A 22,942-nucleotide genomic window follows, 5' to 3' on the forward strand; every position below is an offset into this window, starting at 1 on the left:
TCTGGCATCGGAAGCATTTGTGCGAGTACAAATGCTGGGTCCCAATACCAATACTAGTATCAGTATTGTGACAACATTACTATTTTCCCTTGGTTTTCACCTTGTGATCTGGCCAGTAACACCTCCTGTATTAGAGTGCCCCCACTCTGGATGAAGGAACACAGGTGGCAACTTTAGACAGCAATACGGTCAGTAGGTAGGGGGGGGGGGGGGAGTTGGGGAAGGAGAATGTTAGATGTACTAGGAGATTTAAATACACTAGCAAAATGAAGCTGAACTCAAGCTATTTTTTTATAAACAGTTACACCAAACTTTTTTACTTTTGGGATGAAAGTTTTACATAAATAAAAGCTGATCATTGAAAGCATCCGTCAGTGGGAAATGATTTGTCTCAACCCTCTAACTGCTACATCTGCAAGACTGCTTGTTCTGTTGAAAAAAAAAAAAAAAACTATAGACTTAGTAGCTGGATCACCAGGTGAAAAAAGAAAGAAAGCCTAATGTAAAATAATGTAGCCATCACATCTCAGAATTGGTAAGCTGCAATATAAGGTTTTCTTTTGGGTTTAATAACACTGTAAACCTCAGACATGAAATATCAACAAAGCATATCCTTCTACAGTGTTTACTTGTCTCAATCCAGAGCATGAAGTGTCATTTCTGTCTGCTGCCTCATTCCTCTGCTATCAGCATGAGTCACTTCTAACACCAAGCGAGAAACAGTGACAGGGAAGGAAGCTCTAGCTGATTGACAGCCTTAGCTCTGTTCATTGGGTGCTGTGTGGAGGGGGGGGGGTCTCTTCCCTCCAATCAGCTCTCCTTACTGAGCTCTGCAGAGTATAACTTCGCCCATTTCTGAACTCTCAGACAAGCTTTATAAAATGTTGGACTTTGAACAAATGTAGATAAGAGGAAACTGCATATAAATAGATACAACTTATGTGGGAGAATATGTTTAACCACTTCCCATCCCACCTAAAGACATAGGACGGCCGCAAGGTAGCTCTGCCATCCTGGGCACCCATCATAGGAAGTCCTCGGCTTCTCAGCAGGCTAGGGCGGCATGTCACTTGGGAGCCGATGGCGACCAGACACCCGCGATTGCCAGTCATAGAACAGGAATGTGGATCTGTGTGTAAAAACACAGATCCACATCCCGTCAGGGGAGAGGAGACAGATCAGGTGTTCCTTGTATATAGGGACACCGATTGGTCACCACCCCCAGTCAGTCCCCACCCCCCCCCCCCAGTTAGAATCACTCCCTAGTTAACACTTAACCCCTTGATTGCCTTCTGGTGCTAACCCCTTCCTTGCCAGTGTTATTACACAGTAATCAGTGCATTTGTATAGCACTGATCGCTGTATAATTGTCAGTGAACCCAAAATTGTGTCAAAAGTGTCCGATATGTCCGCCACAATATCACAGTCCTGACAAAAACCGCAGATCACCGCCATTACTAGTATAAAAAATAATAATAATAATAATAATAATAATAATAAATAATAATAAAAAATGCCATAAATCAATAACCTATTTTGTAGATAGGTATGTAGAACAGGGCTTGACAAATTTGCTTGGAATCCAGGAGCCAGCAAAAAAAGTTAGGAGCCGGGTCCGTGATGGCGATCCGGACCTGTCCCTGGCCTGACATGGAGACGAGTGAGGGGAAGATAGTCCGCCACCTGTCTCCAAGTCATTGCTGATAGCTCTTAGAGGGACATTTTAGTTATTTTATTTATTTTTTTTGCATTTTAGTGTAAATATGAGACATGAGATCTGGGGTCAGAGAGACCTCAGATTTAAGAGGACCTGTCATGCTTTTTTCTACTACAAGGGATTTTTACATTCCTTGTAAAAGGAATAAAAGTGACACAATTTTTTTTTTAAAAGAACAGTGAAGAAAATAAAAATAAAACTGCAGAAGGCCTCAAAGCCGTGGCCTCAATTACCGGCCATTGTAATAGGTTATTTCTCTCACATGACATGTGTACACCACAAATAGCACCCCAAAATAAATTCTGCTACTCCTCCCGAGTATTACGATACCACAAATGTGGGACTTTTCCATAGCCTAGCCACATAGAGAGGCACAACATGCAGGGAGCACCTTCCTGTGTTCTAGGAGCATAAATTACACATCTAACTTGTTGACTACCTATTACACTTTTATAGGCCCTGGAGCACCAGGACAAAGACACATGACACTGACGTGGCACTGATGACAGATGGCACTGACACACATGACACTGATGACACTTATACATGGCACTGACAGATGGCACTAATACGTGGCACTGATGACAGATGGCACTGATGACATGTGGCACATGACACTGACAAGCGGCACTGATGACACGCAACACTGGTAACAGATGGCACATGACACTGACAGGTGGCACTGATGACAGATCCAAGGGACACGGGCAGCACAGAACTTCCCCAATGCGCGCCTGCAGGAGCATGTATTGCGGAAGTAAACAGGGGGAAGTCCAGGGACAGCCTCCCGGCAATTGGCGTCCGCGCTGCAGCCGTCTTTCGGCTATATCGCGGACGCCTAGTAGTTAAATTGGGATATTTATTATACCAAAAAGTAAAAAAAATTAAATAAAATAGTGTTTTTTTCAAAAAAAAGTGTTGCGCTTTTTTTTTTTGTTTATAGCGCAAAAAATAAAAACCGCAGAGGTGATAAAATACCAACAAAAGGAAGCTCTATTTGTGTGGGGGGGGGGGGGGATTATCAAAAGGTTATATGGTTACAGTGTTGCACGACACTGCAATTGTCATTCAAAATGTTACAGCACTGAAAGCTGGAAATTGGCCTGCGCAGGAAGGGGGTGAAAATGCCCTGTATTGAAGTGATTAGACTGTGTATCACCTGAGGCCAGTCACTTCACTGGGTATATGTAAGGGTTTACAACCACTTTAAGCCTTCATTTGGTAAATGGTATTGAATCTCTCCTAATTTTTATTTATTTTTTTTTAATCAAAAGAAAAACTGGGCCAAAGTGTTAAAAAAATAAAAATAAAAAAAAATTCTTAAAGTTGAACTATAGGCAAAACTTTTTTTCAGTTTGGAGAAATTACCCTTCCTGGGAAAGGGGGGAGAGCACCGCAGGCGGGGTTGATCGGGAGCCTGTCTTCCAGCAATTGCCCCGGGGAGGAAAAGGAGAGACGGGGGAATCAGGATAGCACGCCGTTATCGGTGCTTACATTATAATCGTCTCCGCTCTGCTTGACACAGCCCTGCCTCCTCCTGACCTGGGTTGTGTCGAGCAGAGCGCAGACAATTATAATTCAAGTGCTGGTAACAGCATGCTATCCCAAATCCTGCGGCTCTCCTCTTCCTTCAGCCATGCATTCCCCTGCCCAGGCAAGGCTGAAATGGGCACAGTGTGGCTGCAATGCTGGGCACAGGTGAGACTGCACTGATAAAGAAGTTGTTAATATTTATAATATTTTTGTAACTTCTTTTTGCATAAAACATTTAAGTGTCATTTCATGTAATAATTTATGAGGGTGTATCTAGGGGTAGAATTAGGGGAGGGACAGGGTAGGGATTGAGTGGGGCACTGATGGCAAATAACCTTTGAGGCCTGGCTAGTAGCTCAGGACTTGAAATTGAGCCCTGTGTATATTGTGTATATTTTATATATATTTTTTCCGAACACCCTAGAGAATAAAAACGGCTGTTGCAATACTTTCTGTCACGCCGTATTTGAGCAGCGGTTTTACAAGCGCACTTTTGGGAAAAAAAAAACACTTTTTTGAATTAAAAAAATAAGTCAACAGTAAAGTTAGTCCAATTTCTATTTTATACTGTAAAAATCGTACGCCAAGTAAATTGATACCCAACATGTCACGCTTCAAAATTGTGCCCGCTCGTGGAACGGCGACAAACTTTGACCCTTAAAAATCTCCATAGGCAATGTTTAAAAATTTCTACAGTCTACTAGCTGTCCTGAGTTACAGGATGTCTAGGGCTAGAACTATTGCTCCAACGATCGCGGTGATACCTCACATGTGTGGTTTGAATATCACTTTTATATGCGGGCGCTACTCAAGTATGTGTTCACTTCTGTGCGCGATCTCGACGGGACGGTGCGCTTAAATACATTTTGTTCCTATTACAAGGAATGTAAAAATCCCTTGTAAAAGAAAAAAAAAAAAAAAAAAAGCATGACAGGACCGCTTAAATATGAGATCTGGGGTCAAAAAAAACCCTCATATCTCATATTTACACTAAAATGCATGGCGCTTCCGCCCTCCCATGCTATGGAGCTGAGAGGGGGCCATCTTTCCCCTCAATCAGCAGCCAGGAATCCACACAATATTCTCCGCCGCTACCGGCGGAGACGTCCGGAGCACAGCGGGAGGGGTGTGGGCACCTCTCCCGCCACCGATAAAAGTGATCTTGCGGCAAGACCACTTTTATCTTAAAGAGGAACGCACGACGTTCCTGAAAATACTGGGGCTATGGCAGCTGCCATAACCCTGGTATTTAGCATCAAAGTACCGACATGCGGGTATGCAGTGGTGTGAATGGGAAGCAGGTGTGTTAAATTTGTTGTTATCCCTCTCACTCTCTTAGAGATCACTGGAAGTTCAACATGGCATTCCATGGCAAAGAGGATCTGAAAAAAATATATTGTTGCTCTACATAAAGATGGCCTAGACTATTAGAAGATTGCCAAGACCCTGAAACTGAGCTGCAACACAGTGGCCAAGACCATACAGCGGTTTTACAGGACAGGTTCCACTCAGAACAGGCCTCGCCATTGGTCGACCAAAGAAGTTGAGTGTGTGCGCTCAACATCATATCTTTGGGAAAGAGACGTAAGAGTGCTGCCAGCATTGCTGCAGAGGTTAAAGGGGGGTGTGGGGTTTGGGTTTAGTCTATCAGTGCTCAGACCATGCGCCGCACAGTGCATCAAATTGATCTGCATGGCTGTTGTCCCAGAAGGAAGCCTCTTCTAAAGATGATGCACAGGAAAGATCAAACTCTGAAGACAAGCAGGCTAAGGACATGGATTACTGGAACCATATCCTGTGGTCTGATGAGACCAAGATAAACTTATTTGGTTCAGATGGTGTCAATCGTGTGTGGCGACAACCAGATGAGGAGTACAAAGACAAGTGTGTCTTACCTACAGTCAAGCCGGGTGGTGGGAGTGCCATGGTCTGGGGCTGCATGAGTGCTGCAGGGACTGGGGAGCTACAGTTCATTGAGGAAACTATAAATGTCAACATGTACTGTGACATACTGAAGCAGAGCATGATCCTCTGCCTTCGGAGACTGGGCCGCAGGGCAGTATTCCAACATGACGACCTCAAACACACCTCCAAGACGACCACTGCCTTGCTAAAGAAGCTGAGGGTAAAGGTGATAGACTGGACAAGCATGTCTTCAGACCTAAACCCTATTGAGTATCCTCAAATGGAAGGTGGAAGAGCGCAAAGTCTCCAACATCCACCAGCTCTGTGATGTCATCATGGAGGACAGGAAGAGGACTCCAGTGGCAACCTGTGAAGCTCTGGTGAACACCATGCCCAAGAGGGTTAAGGCTAGCACTGCAACTAACGATTATTTTCATAATCGATTAGTTGGCAGATTATTGTTTCGATTAATAACCTTTAAAAAAAAAAAAAAAAGTGGGTCAAATTGATGTTCATTTTCAATCACAGTGACAGGAAAATTTAGAAATAATAGAAAACTTCTTAGTCAAAAGGAATTTTCAGACAGTGTTTGTGGGTTTTCGTTCAGAAATGACATTCATTTTAAAAACAGAATGTTAAAAACCAATTGAAAATTTCAAACAAAATTCTTTCATTCAGTGAATGTACAAAGATTTTTCGTCTGAATATTCTCATCTGAAAACTGATCTGTGTGGCCAGCATAAGGCTCGGTACACACCAATGCAGTTTGCTTTACGTTTTGATTTTTGCGCACGTGATTTTACTGCAATTTGCATTTTTGCCTTTTCTTTGGGCAGATTAAAAAACACAAATTGCAGCAAAAATGCATTACATGCTTTTCTGCAGCTTCTCCATTGAAGTATATTGAACCAATAAAGCACCATTTTGCGTTAAAAGTCCCTGAACCTTTCAGATGTGAATGTGTCCCATAGGAAACCATGTAAATGAACTGTAGTGCATTTCTGCAAAAAGCACCAATAAACACAGAGATGTGAACCAGGTCTAAGACGTTGATTAGTTGTTTCAGCCCTAGTTAAGGCAGTGCTGGAAAATAATGGCCACACAAAATATTGACACTTTTGGACCAATTTGGGCATTTTCACTTAGGGGTGTACTCACTTTTGTTCCCAGCGGTTTAGACATTAGTGGGTGTGTTTTGAGTTATTTTGGGAAGACAGCAAATTTACACTGTTATACAAGCTGTACACTCACTACTTTTCATTGTAGCAAAGTGTCATTTCTTCAGTATTTTCACATGAAAAGATATAATAAAATATTTACGTAAATGTGAGGGGTGTACTCACTTTTGCGAGTTACTCTATATATGTGGTTTCTCCAATGCAATTTGTGGCTGGAGTTCCACTTTAAAATCTGATACAACTTGTCAAACACTATACAGATGAGCAACCCTGTATAAAGACTTATTTAATGGCTGGGGATACCTTCATCAGGCTCCAAATACCCAGGAAGAAAATGAATCTGGGCAATGTCTGTGTTCATTACAATACCTGACAACTAAAAGCTCATGGCCCTTCACCAACAGTCCAACAATGAAATAAGGAAAGGGGAATGCCCGGTATATTAGACATATCAACTCGAATTCTTAAAAAAAAAAAAAAACACCACAGAATCTTATCACATCCTCACAAGTATAATTTAATTTTAACCCCCACAATACAGAATGCATTAGGTGACATTTGTGTTAAAAACGGTATGGCCAACCTAATGCAGAAAGTGAAACTATTCATTCATAGCAATAAATATTTATAGCTGCCATCCTATAAATCTACAATATTTCTTAAAAACCCAATGCACATCCAGCTTCATATTCTACTTTGGGATATGTATAGGACTTTACCAGTGCCAACCATTACTAAGCAACAACTGTTGTCCTGCAACTATTTCCCAAATTACTCACATCACAGAGGCAAAGCAATCTCATCCCACGCTGGAAATGAATTTGTTAGCTCAGTGGCTTGGCTTATATACATAGCACTGATCGACTCTTACAGGATCCAAAGAAACACTCAGCAACACAAAACTTAAAATTGTAAATTACAATATAGAAAATACATATTATTAAGGCCGAGTTCACATATGTGTAAATTGGATGTTTCTCAAAGTAGCCGGTTCACACAGGTCTGGGGTGGCCACTGCCTGCATTCCAAAAGGGTCCTGTGCATGTGGGTCTGGTTCAGGTGCGCATTCAGGCAAATATTCAGACTTGAATCGCACCTGAACCAACGAACAGAGCTGCCCTGGACCCCAGGCGTTGGCACGAGACCACACATGTGAACCCAACCTAACATTTAAATAAACAACACCGGTCATGTTTTTACTGTTGCTTGTCTTAGCCCTTGTACACACGGTCGGTAATTTCCGATGGAAATGGTCCGATCGGATTATATTGTCGGAAAATCCGATCGTGTGTGGGCTCTATCAGACTTTTTCCATCGTAATTCAGACGGAAAAAATTTGAGAGCAGGATCTCAAATTTTCCGATAACAAAATCCTGTCGGACTTTTTCCAATCGTTTGTAGAGAATTCCGATCGGACAAAGTGCCACGCATGCTCAGATCAAAGTACGAGAGCCAAGCTATTGGCTACTAGGCAGAATGTAGTCCCATCAGAACGAATGAACATCATCACGTTCCGAACGATTGGATTTTCTGACAACTTTGTCCATGTGTATGCAACACCAGTTTTGGACAAAATCCGTTGGAAAAAAAATCCAACGGATTTTGTGGTCAGAATTTCCGACCGTGTGTACAAGGGCTTAAGGAAATGCTCCCTCTGGGTTTGTCCTGTTTACCATTAACAAGAAAATCCCCAAATTTTGAGTTGTTACCAGATCAGGAATTCAGAAATGCATATTAAAAAAAAAAAATCATAAAAATTAAAAACAACCAGAAGACAAAGGCATAATGAGCTAGTATGCGTCGCATACTAGCTCATTATGAAATACTTACCAAAGGATGAATCCTTCCAGCGGCACCTGCACACCGATGAGACAGCTGACAATTTCCCTGGAGTTTCTTCCGGGTTCGTCACAGCCGCCGCTGACAGCATGGGGCTCAGAAGGAAAGGCACTCGCGGTCGTTCCTTCAGAGCACATGCGCCAGTGATGTCACTGGCTGCATGTAATGTAAATATCTCCTAAACGGTACAGGTTTAGGAGATATTTTCACTACCTAGGTAAATGTCATAGGTAAATATCTGCAGAGGAATTTTACTTCCTTGTATCATGCCCACTTATAGGATTTGGCTTTGCATAGCAAATACATAGTCCGTCCTCTCATAATGATCATATCAATATAAAAACTGAGATTTTACTTAACTAATATAATCTACCCATTGACCACAGACTGCTGAACCTGGACCAGAGCGGGATTGGCATTTACCAGAACTGATCGCCTGAGTATTCATCCTGCAGCAGCTGAAAGCCTGCTTCTGCTCTTCTCCCTCCCCTCGGCGCTGAGCTGCTGCAGGAGGAAAACAAAGGGGATCAGTTACAGTAAATAATGACATTCACCCCCCTCTGGCCCTCCTGTCCAAGTTTCCCTTCTTTTTGCTCCCGCATCGCTGCCAGTTTCTGCAGGGGATCATTTCAGGATAAAGAGTGGGGGAAGGGGCTGGAAAATATGTAATTTAACCGCCCCTTCCTTTTATGAAGGGGCACAGTGAGTGATCATAACTATGCTTCAGTTTGGGAATGAACAGGAAGACTATGCAGAGCTCTTCCCTCGTTCGTTATGTGCAGTGGAGACTGCAGATACAGAAATTGAGGCATATGTCCTTAATCACTTTCAGATGTCAGGGTCTGTTTAGACCCTTGATATTTCAAAGTCCCCCAACAAAGCTGCTAATTAAAAAAAATAAAATAAAAAATAACAAAAGAATAAAAATAAAATAAAAACTACTAATACCAACCTCTGCCCTTCTGACACCATCCAGTGACTTACTGATTGACATCAACTTCTGCCCTACTGACATCGTCCACCGATAGTAACCTTGGGTTATGAGTAAGCACTTTGTGCTTAAAATGAGTTAACCAGTCTGTCTCTTGGAGGTTTGCCATGATGTTTTTATCCTTACAAGATTAAATAAAGTATCCAATTTTCCATTACATTGGTGTGCGGTGATCCAGTTCCATTACCATCCGGAGGCAAACCGCTCCCTGCACTTGCTGTGTGGATTGGGGTCTGACGAGGCAAGCTGACCTGGAGTAGTGTTCTTTCAGCACCGACCACTGCCCTATAGACATTGTCCACTTATAAAAAGTAGGCCATGTTTATATTTATGCAGTGACATTTGTTTTACTATATTTTACAAAGTTTTCCTTACTATTTAGTTAGGCCTTGCTAGTTCATTTCTGTAAAAAATAAATTAAAAAAAAAAAAAAAAAACACCCCAGGTGCCGAAACCCGGTGATCTTTCATCTCTGTAATGTTATTCAGGTGAAGAGAGGTGAAGCTCTGCTGACTTCCACCATCCAATCACATGTAACAAAATAGTTTTTCTGTGCATGCGACTGTACTTCAATGGTCAGAATAAAATATTCTGGGCAATGAAAATAATTAACATCCAAGTGCTTAACCCAACTAAACGCACCTACCTTTTTTTTCTGCGAAAACATTGCTGGCATCTAGGAGAACTGGACAACTGTGTGCATGGGGCCTAAATCTCCCCAGTGGGGACATAGATTGAAATGAAAACTTGATAACAGTTCTAACCTTCCCCACTCTGTCCAAAACTGAAAAAAAAATCCAGAATTAGACTTAACGTTAACTATTTCCATGAAATATGATCTCTGTTGTCATGTTTGGCAGGCAATAGCTCCCAAACAAAATCCATTCAACTGAATGGGGCACCCCACACCTGCATGCAATTTAACCATTTGTGGTGTCTGGTGTGGATTTTAAAGGGGTAAAATAGGCATCAGTGGTGGGGATAAACACTTCCTCGCTGTCTGGCAAATGCCCTCTGAAGAGTGTCCAGAATGAAGATCACTCTGCAGAAGGCACTGCGCGTGTAATTGAGGCTTTAGGGATACAGGAAAGATGATTTTGAGGAGGCCTTAGTGTGGGACATAACTCTCTGCTCCACTATGTACTAAATATTATCTTACATCAAATAAACACCTCCAAAACTTTACTGCTGAAGACATCATATTTTCTTCTATGTGTTTATATCAATATATCACTGAAAAAAAGGTTTCTCAGCAGAAAATTTCCAAACAGAAAAATGCAGACATGCAGAAATTCTGTTGCCACAAGTATATCCAACAATCGAAAGGAAATTCCTACATATATTTTCTGCTCTCTAGATACATGACAACATCACTGATGCAAATACTGCATATGAAATGCAAACAAAAGTAAGTGTGTGCCTATTTCATTAGCTATAGACTATGACATCCACACATTTCTATGGATACAGTATGTATACAAAACAAGAATAATGCATATTATCAACACACTGCTCAGCAAACATATCCCTGAATACAGATATCAATAATATAATAACTTTCACATGTACATGTGCTCTTGAAAAAGCACAGCTGGGAATTGATTAAGCAAAATTCCAGTACAATTCAATCTCTTCATTCTTGTTTGTTTTGCTTGACCACAAGATATGTTGTGAAGATGTACAGGATTGAACAGATAGACAAACCTTAACAGAAGAAACTTTGATACGTTTCATACACAGGGCATAATTATAAGGAGTTTGATTGGTTTCTACAAACTTTTCTGGTACAATACACAAGGGCTGAAATCTTTGCATGTATTTTTTTTTTGCTGTAACTGTCCTATCAGAAAGATTTACCTTACCTCCTGAAAACAAGAATTGAGTCATTCTCTGAAGGGGGGAGACAAAATCCCCTCCTGGATAATCATCACTGCAACAGGTGTCCCCACTGGAGGATTTCTCCTGTTCCCGTGACAGCTCTAGAATTTAGATTTCCCATCACTACTTCCCAAGTCAAAACAGGGAGAATCTCCCACAGACAGCCAAGAAAAAAAAAAAAAAAAAAAAGAAGGGTAAAAAGACTATTTGTAACATTTTTAAATAGAGCAGCACCGATGCCAGCTTTGATGTTACCCATAGTTCTTTCATGGGAAAATATTGCACTTTACATGACTAAGTGACACTTTGAAGTCTGAATCCAAGACAATTTTAAAGCGAATGGAAACTCAGAACATCAACAGGCCAACCAATATATATCAGTTCACAGAAGCTGTGATATCAGAACAAAATTACCATTAAATACCTTTTTAGTGTAGCTTTTATTTGCAGCCATGTGACCACCATTCCTCACACTGTGTACCTTCCCTGATCAGCAGACCCCCCACCCAAGAATTGACATCAGATCCAAAGTGACAATGCCACCGCATAGTCCACCTCCTCCAATTCAGTCCCGTACTTATTCTGGCACTTGTGCAATAGAAGAATCATCAGATTTGCCTCTGGGGATCCTGAATAATAACGAGGCAACACTGCTTCCAGACCCGACAAACGCTAGAGGGATCAGCCATTTCAATAGCAGCTGATCACTGTTGTCGGCCTGACACAGGCAGTAAAAGATTATTTGGGGAAACAGCTGGATCAAAAACGGGAAAGTAAATACGTAATCTAAGACCTTAAAAGCAGAATATATTGTCAATGATCACATTTAGGGGAAACCTTGTAAGGCCTCATGCACACTTGACATTTTGCTAAAACTCTTTCCTCCTGGCATCAGTGTTTTGGCAGAAAAAACGTCTGGTGCCTGTAAAATGGTTTTAGAAGTGTTAGGTGCATTTACAGCCATCAAACGCTTGGGCGTGAATTCATTAATTTCGAGAATAATACATTTATGCTGGCAATTATAGGAATTCACACTCATCCACTAAACACACATTCAGATGTATTTACAAGTGTCAAGCGTTTTTTTCAGCCAAAACTCTGCTGCTCCTGGACGCACTGGCAGTGGGGTTTTTCCTGCCTCCAAAAGCCCCTGCTGCTAAAGCCTACGTGTGCATGGACACACAGGATAACATGGAGGGGTGTTGAGAGGAAAAAAAAAAAAAAAAACCATCAGAAGCCCCAAGGAGCAGCTGTAAAAACAACCAGTGTGTTTGAAGCCTACAAGAATTGTCACAATAGTAATTCTGGATTAAATGATCTCTCCAACCAAAATAAAATTGAGGCCAACACTTCGAAAGGCATATCCCCCCAAACACAGAAAGCACACAGCACAGTAGTCCCCCTACAACAAGGGTGTCCAACCGCTGACCACATTTAGGAAGTAGACAGCCAACTCTTCCGTTATAGCGCTGGCTCCTGTCATTTGCCCTGGGGGACAGCCAGCAGCAGCCCCCCAACCATATCCGCCCTGAGGGACAGCCAGTAGCAGCCAGTCATACCCACTCTGGGGGACAGCCCGCAGCAGCCCCCCAACCATATCCGCCCTGAGGGACAGCCAGTAGCAGCCAGTCATACCCACTCTGGGGGACAGCCCGCAGCAGCCACCCCCCAGTCACACCCACCCTGGGGGACAGTCAGCAGCAGCCACCCCCCAGCCATACCCAGCCTGGGGGACAGCCAGCAGCCGCCCCCCAGCCATAAACACCCTGGGGGACAGCCAGCAGCCGCCCCCCCAGCCATAAACACCCTGGGGGACAGCCAGCAGCCGCCCCCCCAGCCATACCCAGCCTGGGGGACAGCCAGCAGCCGCCCCCCCAGCCATACCCAGCCTGGGGGACAGCCAGCAGCCGCCCCCCCAGCCATACCCAGCCTGGGGGACAGCCAGCAGCCGCCCCCCCAGCCATACCCAGCCTGGGGGACAGCCAGCAGCCGCCCCCCCAGCCATACCCAGCCTGGGGGACAGCCAGCAGCCGCTCCCCCAGCCATACCCAGCCTGGGGGACAGCCAGCAGCCGCCCCCCAGCCATAAACACCTTGGGGGACAGCCAGCAGCCGCCCCCCAGCCATAAACACCCTGGGGGACAGCCAGCAGCCGCCCCCCCAGCCATACCCAGCCTGGGGGACAGCCAGCAGCCGCCCCCCAGCCATACCCAGCCTGGGGGACAGCCAGCAGCCGCCCCCCAGCCATACCCAGCCTGGGGGACAGCCAGCAGCCGCCCCCAGCCATAAACACCCTGGGGGACAGCCGGCAACAGCCCCCCAGCCATAAACACCCTGGGGGACAGCCGGCAACAGCCCCCCAGCCATACCCACCACCCTGGGGGACAGCCGGAAACAGCCCCCCAGCCATACCCACCACCCTGGGGGACAGCAGCAGCAAATAGCCATACCCACCTGGGGACAGCCAGCAGCAGCCGCCAGCCATATCTGTCCTGGGAGACAGCCAGCAGCAGCCGCCAGCCATACCCACCTGGGGACAGAAGCAGACAGTGACATCTGCAGAAATCCTGAGGAAGTAATGAAGAATGGGGTCAGTTTTTTTTATTGTAATCAAACAGCAATGAGCATATCTGTTCTCTACACTGGTACACTAGGCTGCTTTCAAACTGAAAGTCATAGACTTCTGTTATTACCTGTGCTGTCAGAAAGTGCACCACACCTGCAGGATATGACAGAATTATTTGGCAAAGTGCAGCTAACCTGCAGGAAAGTCACAGGTACACTGGGTAAACCACAGCGCATTGGTGTGAAAGCAGCCTTAGGCCCATTTCACATGATTAGTCCAATTGAGTCCTCCTGTCTGTGTTTCAGGCAGACCCAATCGGATCCTTAATTCATCTTTATGGAGTGGCAGATTTGTGTCCGTTTATTCCCACCTACCTCCAATCCAATCCACAAAAAAGAAAAAAAACAGAAGGAGATCTGTCCCCTTCCATCTGGGCGGATAAGATTGGAGGGCCCATAGAGTAGAGCTTGCTGTGTCCCTGTCTACACGGCAATGTCATCCACCTGCTCTGCTTATTCTGGCCCATGACCGATTAACAAGTCGCTTAAAGTGGTTGTAAACCCATCTGGAAAAAACAAAACAAAAAGCAACCTGCAAGGCAAAGGCATAATGAGCTAGTATGCATAGCATACTAGCTCATTATGAATAACTTACCTGAGAACGAACCCCCCGAAATGGTCCTCCGTCTTCATGTCTGCCGCTGCCATGGATCCCCGAGTGACTTCTGGGTCTCGCTGCTCCAGCGCTGTGATTCGCCGGAGCAGCGATGACGTCACTCCCGTGCATGTGCACGGGAGCCGACACTCGCGGCATATCGCCGCGATCTGCGGCCTGCCCAGTGCGCCTGAACACCACTGTCTATGGCGCATGTGCCGTAGACAGCGGTGGCTGTCTTTTTGTAAATATCTCCTAAGCCGTATAGGTTTAGGAGATATTTCTTGGACCTACAGGTAAGCCTTAATCTAGGCTTACCTGTAGGTCAAAGTGGTTTGTAAGGGTTTACAACCACTTTAAGTGGCCCTCATTCTTCAAAAGGTTGGGCACCCTGCCCTACAGTGTACAGACCTAATAACTGAAACCACAATGGATCTCTCATATGGATCCCTCCAGAATCAAATATTTAATAGCGCCCCCCACTGGGGCATTAACCACCATACACAGATGTCAAATGTTTGGGAATTTACAGCTTTGAAAAGATTTATACCAAGAAACTAAAATCCAAGAAAAAGTGAAAGTCTTCCCTTGCGGTGGGGCTGAGCTCACATTGCTTGTTTATTCTAGCGGACAATAAGAGCACTTTTACTTACCTGAACCTCCGCTGACCCCACAAGCAGCGCTTCCCTCTCCTCCAGCAGTGAACTGTCCCTAGGTGAACTGGCATCCCATGCAGAGCTATGGTCCCTGCATCAATCTTGGTGATGTCAGAGGACCTTAGCCTGCCAGGGCATTGTGAGAAGTGCTGCAGGGACCAAATTAGCAGCACAGAGGGGCCTACAGGAGTGGAGGATCACATAGGTAAAGCGGCTTTACTGTAAATGGTCCCCTAGGCTTAAATGAGCAGTTAACCCTTGCAGCATGGGCCCAGCCCAAATACAAGGCAAGACTTTAAGGTATAATTCACTCCAAAAAAAAAAAAATGCCAAGACACGCCAGTGCTATTTATTTTTAATACGGGTGGCAGTCACACAAAACGTGCCTTGGGAGACATGCGAGGCTCAGTGCAAAAAAAAACACGTACAGAAGCTACTTTGGTGCATTTGTCACACAGAGCAACCCATTCAAGTGTATACTGTTGTCGTTATGCAACAAATTTGCAAATAATGTGTCATGTGAGAATGGGGCCTTCACTTTAGTGGTGTTCAGCTTGTAACAAATACAGAGATTAATTAATGTGGATCTATAGTGAGATTTGTATGGAGTAAATTTCTTCCTATCCTGACCAGAAGATGCAATAGGAAAGGACATGGGATCTCTACAAAAGGTAGGGAATTAGAAGGGTCATTGTTGACAACTGTTAAGTTTGGATTTCTCATCTCTTACTGTCTTCCTGACAATGACCACAAGGTCAGAGAGACAGGGTGACTATCCAAAACGTTGTAGTTTGCGGGGGGGGGGGGAAAGTTACTTTGTGCATTACTTTTTTCAGCACAGAGCAATGTGAGGCAATCCACTGCCTTGCCCCAGCCGGTGGCCAATTGAACGACATAAGAGGTCTGTGTGGCATTTCAATAAAATTTGTTTTAATTAAAAAAAGTGAACAGCAAAATGTGCCAAGATTGGTGCACCAGCACTTCTCTGATCCGGCCAGACAGCACCACACACCAGCCGCTTCGCTGGTGTGAACATGCTCCCAAGCCAAAAGTTTTAACAAATGACAGGAGTGTCTGCTTTCCAGACTGCGCTGTACAATGTCCCGATACCAAAACCACTCAAGTACTCAGACTTCAGCTACAAAGTAAACAATACAGAGTTTTAAAGGGAATCTGTTACATATCATTTGTACCTGTAATGTATATTTTTCCTAAAAAGTAAACAATGTTGGCACCAGGATGCTTGACTTAGCAGCACACTGCCCAGCTCATAAACCGCAGTACAAATGTACCAAGCCGGCCAGTGCAGCAAGAGCCATATGACTTTCTGTACGATATCTGTTCAACAGAAGCTGGTCTAAATCACTGGCTTCTGTCCAATGATCTTGCTGGAAAACCAGCAATGTATTGTGGTGATGATGGTACTGGGGGGGGGGGGGGGGGGGTACAACCCACTGGGTATACATTGAACAAGTACTCCACTTTACTGCTGAGCCAATCCCTGGAAATATTACCGGATGTATCACCACAGCCAGTAATACTCAGTGTACACAGAACAGCTGGAGCCATCTCCTCTAATGACACCCAATCTTTAGTGAGGAAGTGGCCGACGTCACAGGGACAGATACAGTGTACCTGTACCCAAAACTTTGGTTTTTGTTTTGGATAGAGCCAGGAGGGATTAGAAGACCAACCTTCTTTTACTGCAGTCTCAGGCTCCGCTGGATAAATTCCTTTCCTGTCTAATAAAATAAAGTTTCTCTATTACAGAGCCCCAGATGGCAGTAAAACCTGGTGGGGGTTCTAACCTTTCCCCTTTCTATTCTATAAAAAGGTCCTTACTAGGAACTGACCCTGAGGATTTCTAGATTTACCTAACATTTCTGTCTCTGTACCCCACAACTGTCACAGAGGAGTCCTCCATCCATAATGCCGGATCCTACCAAGGCCCACACTCAATCTGTCTATACACCGGACAGGACGTGGGCATTCTCACCCAGCACTCTGTAGAAATGATGAAGAGCTCCACAACACACCCATCCCAGAGTGCACAGGAACTACACCCAGGATCTGTCACTTCATCTACAGCAACCAACCCAGGGGAGGGAAGGCCAGGATAACCAAGAGGGTGACACCATACTGGAGATCATAAACACAGGGGACATCACCACCGCTGACCTGGTGTGCGGTCACAGGAACCTGTGTGGGGACATGGCATGGTGCAGTCAGGACCAGCCATGAAAGGTGGAGACCCCTGCATGTCAGCATGGAGGAGGGGTCCTCATCCCAGTGTCAGCTTGGAGGACACCTCACCCCACGGTGCCAACATGGAGGACACCTCACCCCAGTGTCAGTATGCCAGCATGGAGGACACCTCACCCCACAGTGCCAGTATGCCAGCATGGAGGACACCTCACCCCACAGTGCCAGTATGCCAGCATGGAGGACACCTCACCCCCACTGTGCCAGCATGGAGGACACCTCACCCCCACTGTGCCAGCATGGAGGACACCCCACCCTACAGTGTCAGTATGCCAGCATGGAGGACACCTCACCCCACAGTGCCAGTATGCCAGCATGGAGGACACCTCACCCCACAGTGCCAGTATGCCAGCATGGAGGACACCTCACCCCACAGTGCCAGTATGCCAGCATGGAGGACACCTCACCCCCACTGTGCCAGCATGGAGGACACCTCACCCCCACTGTGCCAGCATGGAGGACACCTCACCCCCACTGTGCCAGCATGGAGGACACCCCACCCTACAGTGCCAGTATGTCAGCATGGAGGACACCTCACCCTACAGTGCCAGTATGTCAGCATGGAAGACTCCTCACCCTACAGTGCCAGCATGTCAGCATGGAAGACTCCTCACCCTACAGTACCAGCATGTAAGACTCCTCACCCCACCCCACAGTGCCAGTATGTCAGCATGGAAGACACCTCACCCCACAGTGCCAGTATGTCGGCATGGAGGACACCTCACCCCACAGTGCCAGTATGTCGGCATGGAGGACACCTCACCCCACAGTGCCAGTATGTCGGCATGGAGGACACCTCACCCCACAGTGCCAGTATGTCGGCATGGAGGACACCTCACCCCACAGTGCCAGTATGTCGGCATGGAGGACACCTCACCCCACAGTGCCAGTATGTCAGCATGGAGGACACCTCACCCCACAGTGCCAGCATGTCAGCATAGGACACCTCACCCCACAGTGCCAGTAGGTCAGCATGGAGGACACTTCACCCCACAGTGCCAGTATGTCAGCATAGGACACCTCACCCCCACGGTGCCAGTATGTCAGCATGGAGGACACCTCACCCCACAGTGCCAGTATGTCAGCATGGAGAACACCTCACCCCACAGTAAACTTGTGTCCCCGATCCCCGGTCCGCTGTCCTCTGTCAGGCGGGAATCCGGCCCTTGTTACCTGCAGGAGGCCTGCTCTCGGTCACTCTCCTCCTCCTCCTGCAGGCTCCGTTACTCGGGCAGCTGTGTCTGGGTGGGCTGGGGCCGCGCAGTCTCCCTGGGGAGGAAGAAGAGGAGGGCAGATGGAGGAGGAGGCGGCTCAGACCGCTACAGGAGGATGGAGGGACACACAACATGGCTGCCCGGCCCCTCCTGCCGCCTCATTAGCTGGGGACATCATAGAGGAGCCTCCCCCTTCTCACTATACTAACTTCATGTACCGGCGGCAACTCTCCCCCTATACCGACCTGTGTATTTCTCATAGACCCGCCATATGTAATAGGGAGAGCAACAAGTGTGAGAAGATGTCCGAGCCCCTCCCCCTCCTCATACTCCGAGTGTGAAGTACCACACACAATTCATACCGACTACACAGTACACTGTATATGGAGAGCAACAAGTCACCACACCTCTCCGTCTATATACAGTATATAGAGCTATATATAATGTCCAGTCACTGTCATCACACCTCTCCGTCTATATACAGTATATATATAGTCTATATACAGTATATATATATATATATATAGAGAGATATAATGTCCAGTCACTGTCATCGCAACTCTCTGTCTATATACAGTATATAGAGAGTGATATAATGTTCAGTCACTGTCATCACACCTCTCCGTCTATATACAGTATCTATATATATATATATATATATATATATATAAATATAATATATATATATATATATATATATATATATATATATATATATATACCCCGAGAGGTATAATTTTCAGTCACTGTCATCACAACTCTCATTATATATACAGTATATTTAGAGAGAGAGAGAGATAATGTTCAGTCAGTGGTCAGTGTCATCATCACAACTCACTTTCTGCAAAAAAAAAAAAAAAAAAATATATATATATATATATATATATATATAATATCCAGTCACTGTCATCACACCTCTCCGTATATATATATATATATATATATATATATATACACACACACCGAGAGGTATAATGTTCAGTCACTGTCATCACAACTCTCAATATATATACAGTATAGAAAAAGAGAGAGAGATAATGTTCAGTCAGTGTCATCGCAATTCTCTCTCTCTCTCTCTCTCTCCCTCTCTCCCTCTCTCTCTCTATATATATATAGCAGCGGGCTCCTGAAGAGCATGCACTATGTTTTTCAAAGTTAAAACTTTACCCAGACTACAGTTTGGTTTGGGTCTATTTGTCTAAATTAGACTTCCGTGTCAGCCTGACTGGGCTGTGAAATGTTCAGCATGGCCACAGGGGGGCGCTGCCTCTGGTGGCAGGCGTGGAACTATGGTCTAGTTAGGCGTTTAGGTTACTCTATTTCGGATCCAGGTCAGTGGGAGTGGCGCTCCCGCTGTGCCCTCTGGGAGAGGGTATTTAAGACACGCGTCTCTCTGCGGATGAGACGCGTGGAGGAGGGAGAGATTGTGCCTTTATTGTGGCCAGGCAGGTCACTTTTTGAAGTCTTGTCCTACCCTTCCAGGGAACGCCCGAACCTTGAGGTCCTGTCATGGACAGACCTTAGGTGGCGTTGTTTCGTCCCCAGTTATCCAGAAGGATAAGCCCCTGGTTTTCGGTCACCCTTTCTTGGGCTAAGTCGTCCATCGAGATACAGGCTCTAATCGACTAATTGGGGCTACAGGCCTGCTCATTGATGCTGCATTTGTTTTGCAGCACTCGATTCTGCTGCAGCTGCGTGACACTCCACTTGCCATTGAGGCTCTTGACGGGAGACCTTTAGAGCCGGTTCACACAGCGGGCGATGCGAGGCGACACGACTCGCCTCGCCTCGCTCTCGCAAGTCGCCCCCGTTCTGTACAATGGAACCGTTCTGAGAGGAGCGACTCGAGTCGCTCCGACTCAGAAAAAAGGTTCCTGTACTACTTTTGGGCGACCTCGGGGTGACTTGCATTGACTTCTATACAGAAGTCATTTGCAAGTCGCCGCTGAGGCCGCGGCAGGTCGCGGCGAGGCAAGTCGGAGTCGCCTCGCCTCGCCTGCTGTGTGAACCGGCCCTTACAGCCTGCCCATGTGACTCATAAGACGGTTCCGTTGTCCATGGCCGTAGGGGCTCTTCGCCATGAGATAATCCAATTACAAGTTATTTCCTTACCCAGGTTTCCGCTGGTTATCCTTGGTTACAGAAGCACAACCCCTTTTTTTGATTGGCTCCATGCTGAGGTTCTCTCCTGGTCACCACAATGCAGTGAGACATGCTTCCTGAAGGTATCCAAGGTCCTGTGCACCTCTTCACTCCCATCCCTGCCGGAGGAGTACCGTGATTTTAGCGATGTCTTTGATAAATGTCAAGCCAGTAGTTTGCCTCCACACCGGTCTTATGATTGCACAATTGACCTTCAACCTGGTGCCATATCTCCTCGTGCCCGGGTTTACCCTTTGTCGGTCTTGCAGGATAAGGCCATGGAGGAGTATGTTGCTGACGCACTTTCTCAAGCTTTCATCCACAAATCCTCGTCTCCTGCTGGTGCTGGTTTCTTCTTTGTGAAGAAGAAAAGCAGTGAACTGAGACCTTGTATAGATTATAGGGGTCTCAATCATGTCACGATTAAGAATGCCTACCCGATTCTATTGATTACAGAGTTATTTGACCGCCTCAAGGGAGCAACGGTTTTCACGAAGCTTGACTTGAGAGGGGCATACAATCTCGTGCGCATTAAGGAGGGCGACGAGTGGAAAACTGCGTTTAATACCAGAGCAGGCCATTATGAATACCTGGTAATGCCTTTTGGCCTTTGTAACGCCTTGGCCATTATGAATACCTGGTAATGCCTTTTGGCCTTTGTAACGCCTTGGCAGTTTTACAGGAATTTATTAACAATGTCCTTCGAGATTTGTTGCAGTTATGTGTGGTGGTTTATCTCGATGATATCCTCATATTTTTCAAGTCCCTGGAGAGCCACCACACAGATGTCTGTCGTGTGCTTCAGAAACTAAGAGAGAACAATCTCTATTGTAAATTGGAGAAGTGCAAGTTCCATCGTGAACAGGTTACATTCCTGGGCTATGTCATTTCCACTGATGGTTTTTCAATGGACCCAGAGAAACTTTTGGCAGTCCTAAAGGGGACTCGACCCGTGGGTTTACGTCCTCTGCAGCGTTTCCTGGGTTTTGCCAACTACTATCGGAAGTTTATTCGTAACTTCTCGTCTCTGGTCAAGCCCCTGACTGATATGACCAGAAAGGATGGTAACCCACAGAGTTGGTCTCCAGAGTCCATTAAGGCATTTGAGACTCTCAAGGCTGCCTTTGTTTCTGCTCCTGTGTTGGCACATCCTGATCCTATGTTGCCTTTTATCCTAGAAGTTGATGCTTCTGAGACTGTAGTTGGCGCCCTTCTGTCTCAACGTCCTAACTCTGAGAGTGCTACGCATCCGTGTGGCTACTTTTCCAAGAAATTGTCACCTGCTGAGTGCAATTATGAGATTGGTGAAAGAGAGCTGTTGGCGATCATTTTAGCCCTGAAAGAATGGAGACATCTCCTTGAAGGTACCACTGTGCCTGTTCTTATTCTTACTGACCATAAGAATCTTACATTCTTGTCTGAGGCTAAGCGTCTTTCTCCCAGAAGGGGGCGATGGGCTCTTTTCTTGTCAAGCTTTAATTACATTGTCTCATTCTTACCCGGTACTAAGAATGTAAGAGCTGATGCCTTGTCACGACAATCTTCCTCCACTTCCAAGTCGGTTCCGGGTCCTATGATTCCTTCTGATCATATCTTGGCTACGGTTCGCACTAGTCTTACTTCTCCTTTGGGTGACAAAATTCTTGCTGCTCAGGTCCATGCTCCTCCTGAGAAACCTTATGACCGCTGCTTTGTCCCAGAGAGTCTCCATACTGCTGTGCTCCAGACTTACCATTCTCATAAGGCAGCTGGCCATCCTGGGAAGAATCAACTCTTTTGGGCCATTTCCCAACAATTCTGGTGGCCTAGTCTAGGGGCTGATGTTACTGCCTTCGCAGCTGCCTGTCCCATGTGTGCTCAGAGTAAGACTACACTACACCTTTCAGTGGGCCTCCTACAACCCATACCCAGTGGAGAGAGGCCCTGGACTCACCTGTCAATAGATTTCATTGTGGAGTTGCCCAACTCCCAAGGCAACACTGTTATCCTTATGGTGGTTGACCGGTTCTCAAAGATGTGTCATTGTATTCCACTTAAGAAGTTGCCTACCTCTAAGGAACTGGCTTCCATTTTTGCTCGGGAGATCTTTCACTTACATGGGCTACCCAAGGTGATTGTCTCGGACAGGGGCAGTCAGTTTGTTTCCCGGTTCTGGCGAGCCTTTTGTGCACAGTTGGGAATTCAGCTTGCGTTCTCTTCTGCGTATCAGCTGCAGTCTAATGGGGCTGCAGAGCAAGCCAATCAGTCCTTGGAGCAATTCCTACGTTGCTATTTTTCTGACCACCATAACAACTGGTCAGACCTATTATCATGGGCAGAGTTTGCTCATAACAGTGCCTTGAATGCTGCCTCCCAATTGTCTCCATTTATGGCAAATTATGGTTTCCAACCTTCCATGTTGCCTGACT

At 45.7% G+C, this 22,942-nt stretch overlaps 1 protein-coding gene across 2 annotated transcripts in view; it reads right to left on the minus strand.

The window, feature by feature from the left end:
• Positions 1–18,515, minus strand: part of RDX (radixin) — a 230,139-nt gene extending 211,624 nt beyond the window's left edge. The window contains exon 1 of one of the 2 annotated variants that reach the window (XM_077483972.1): positions 18,352–18,515. The gene's annotated coding sequence lies outside the window, so the exon portion shown is untranslated. Of the gene's footprint in view, positions 1–18,280 lie in introns of both variants that reach the window. The other variant, XM_077483971.1, reaches the window with a different exon arrangement.
• Between the last annotated feature and the right edge of the window lie 4,427 nt (positions 18,516–22,942).

Source organism: Lithobates pipiens, unplaced genomic scaffold (assembly GCF_037356315.1).
Source record: "Lithobates pipiens isolate NorthernLeopardFrog02 unplaced genomic scaffold, aLitPip1_a1.2 Scaffold_16, whole genome shotgun sequence".
Taxonomy (NCBI): Eukaryota; Metazoa; Chordata; class Amphibia; order Anura; family Ranidae; genus Lithobates; species Lithobates pipiens.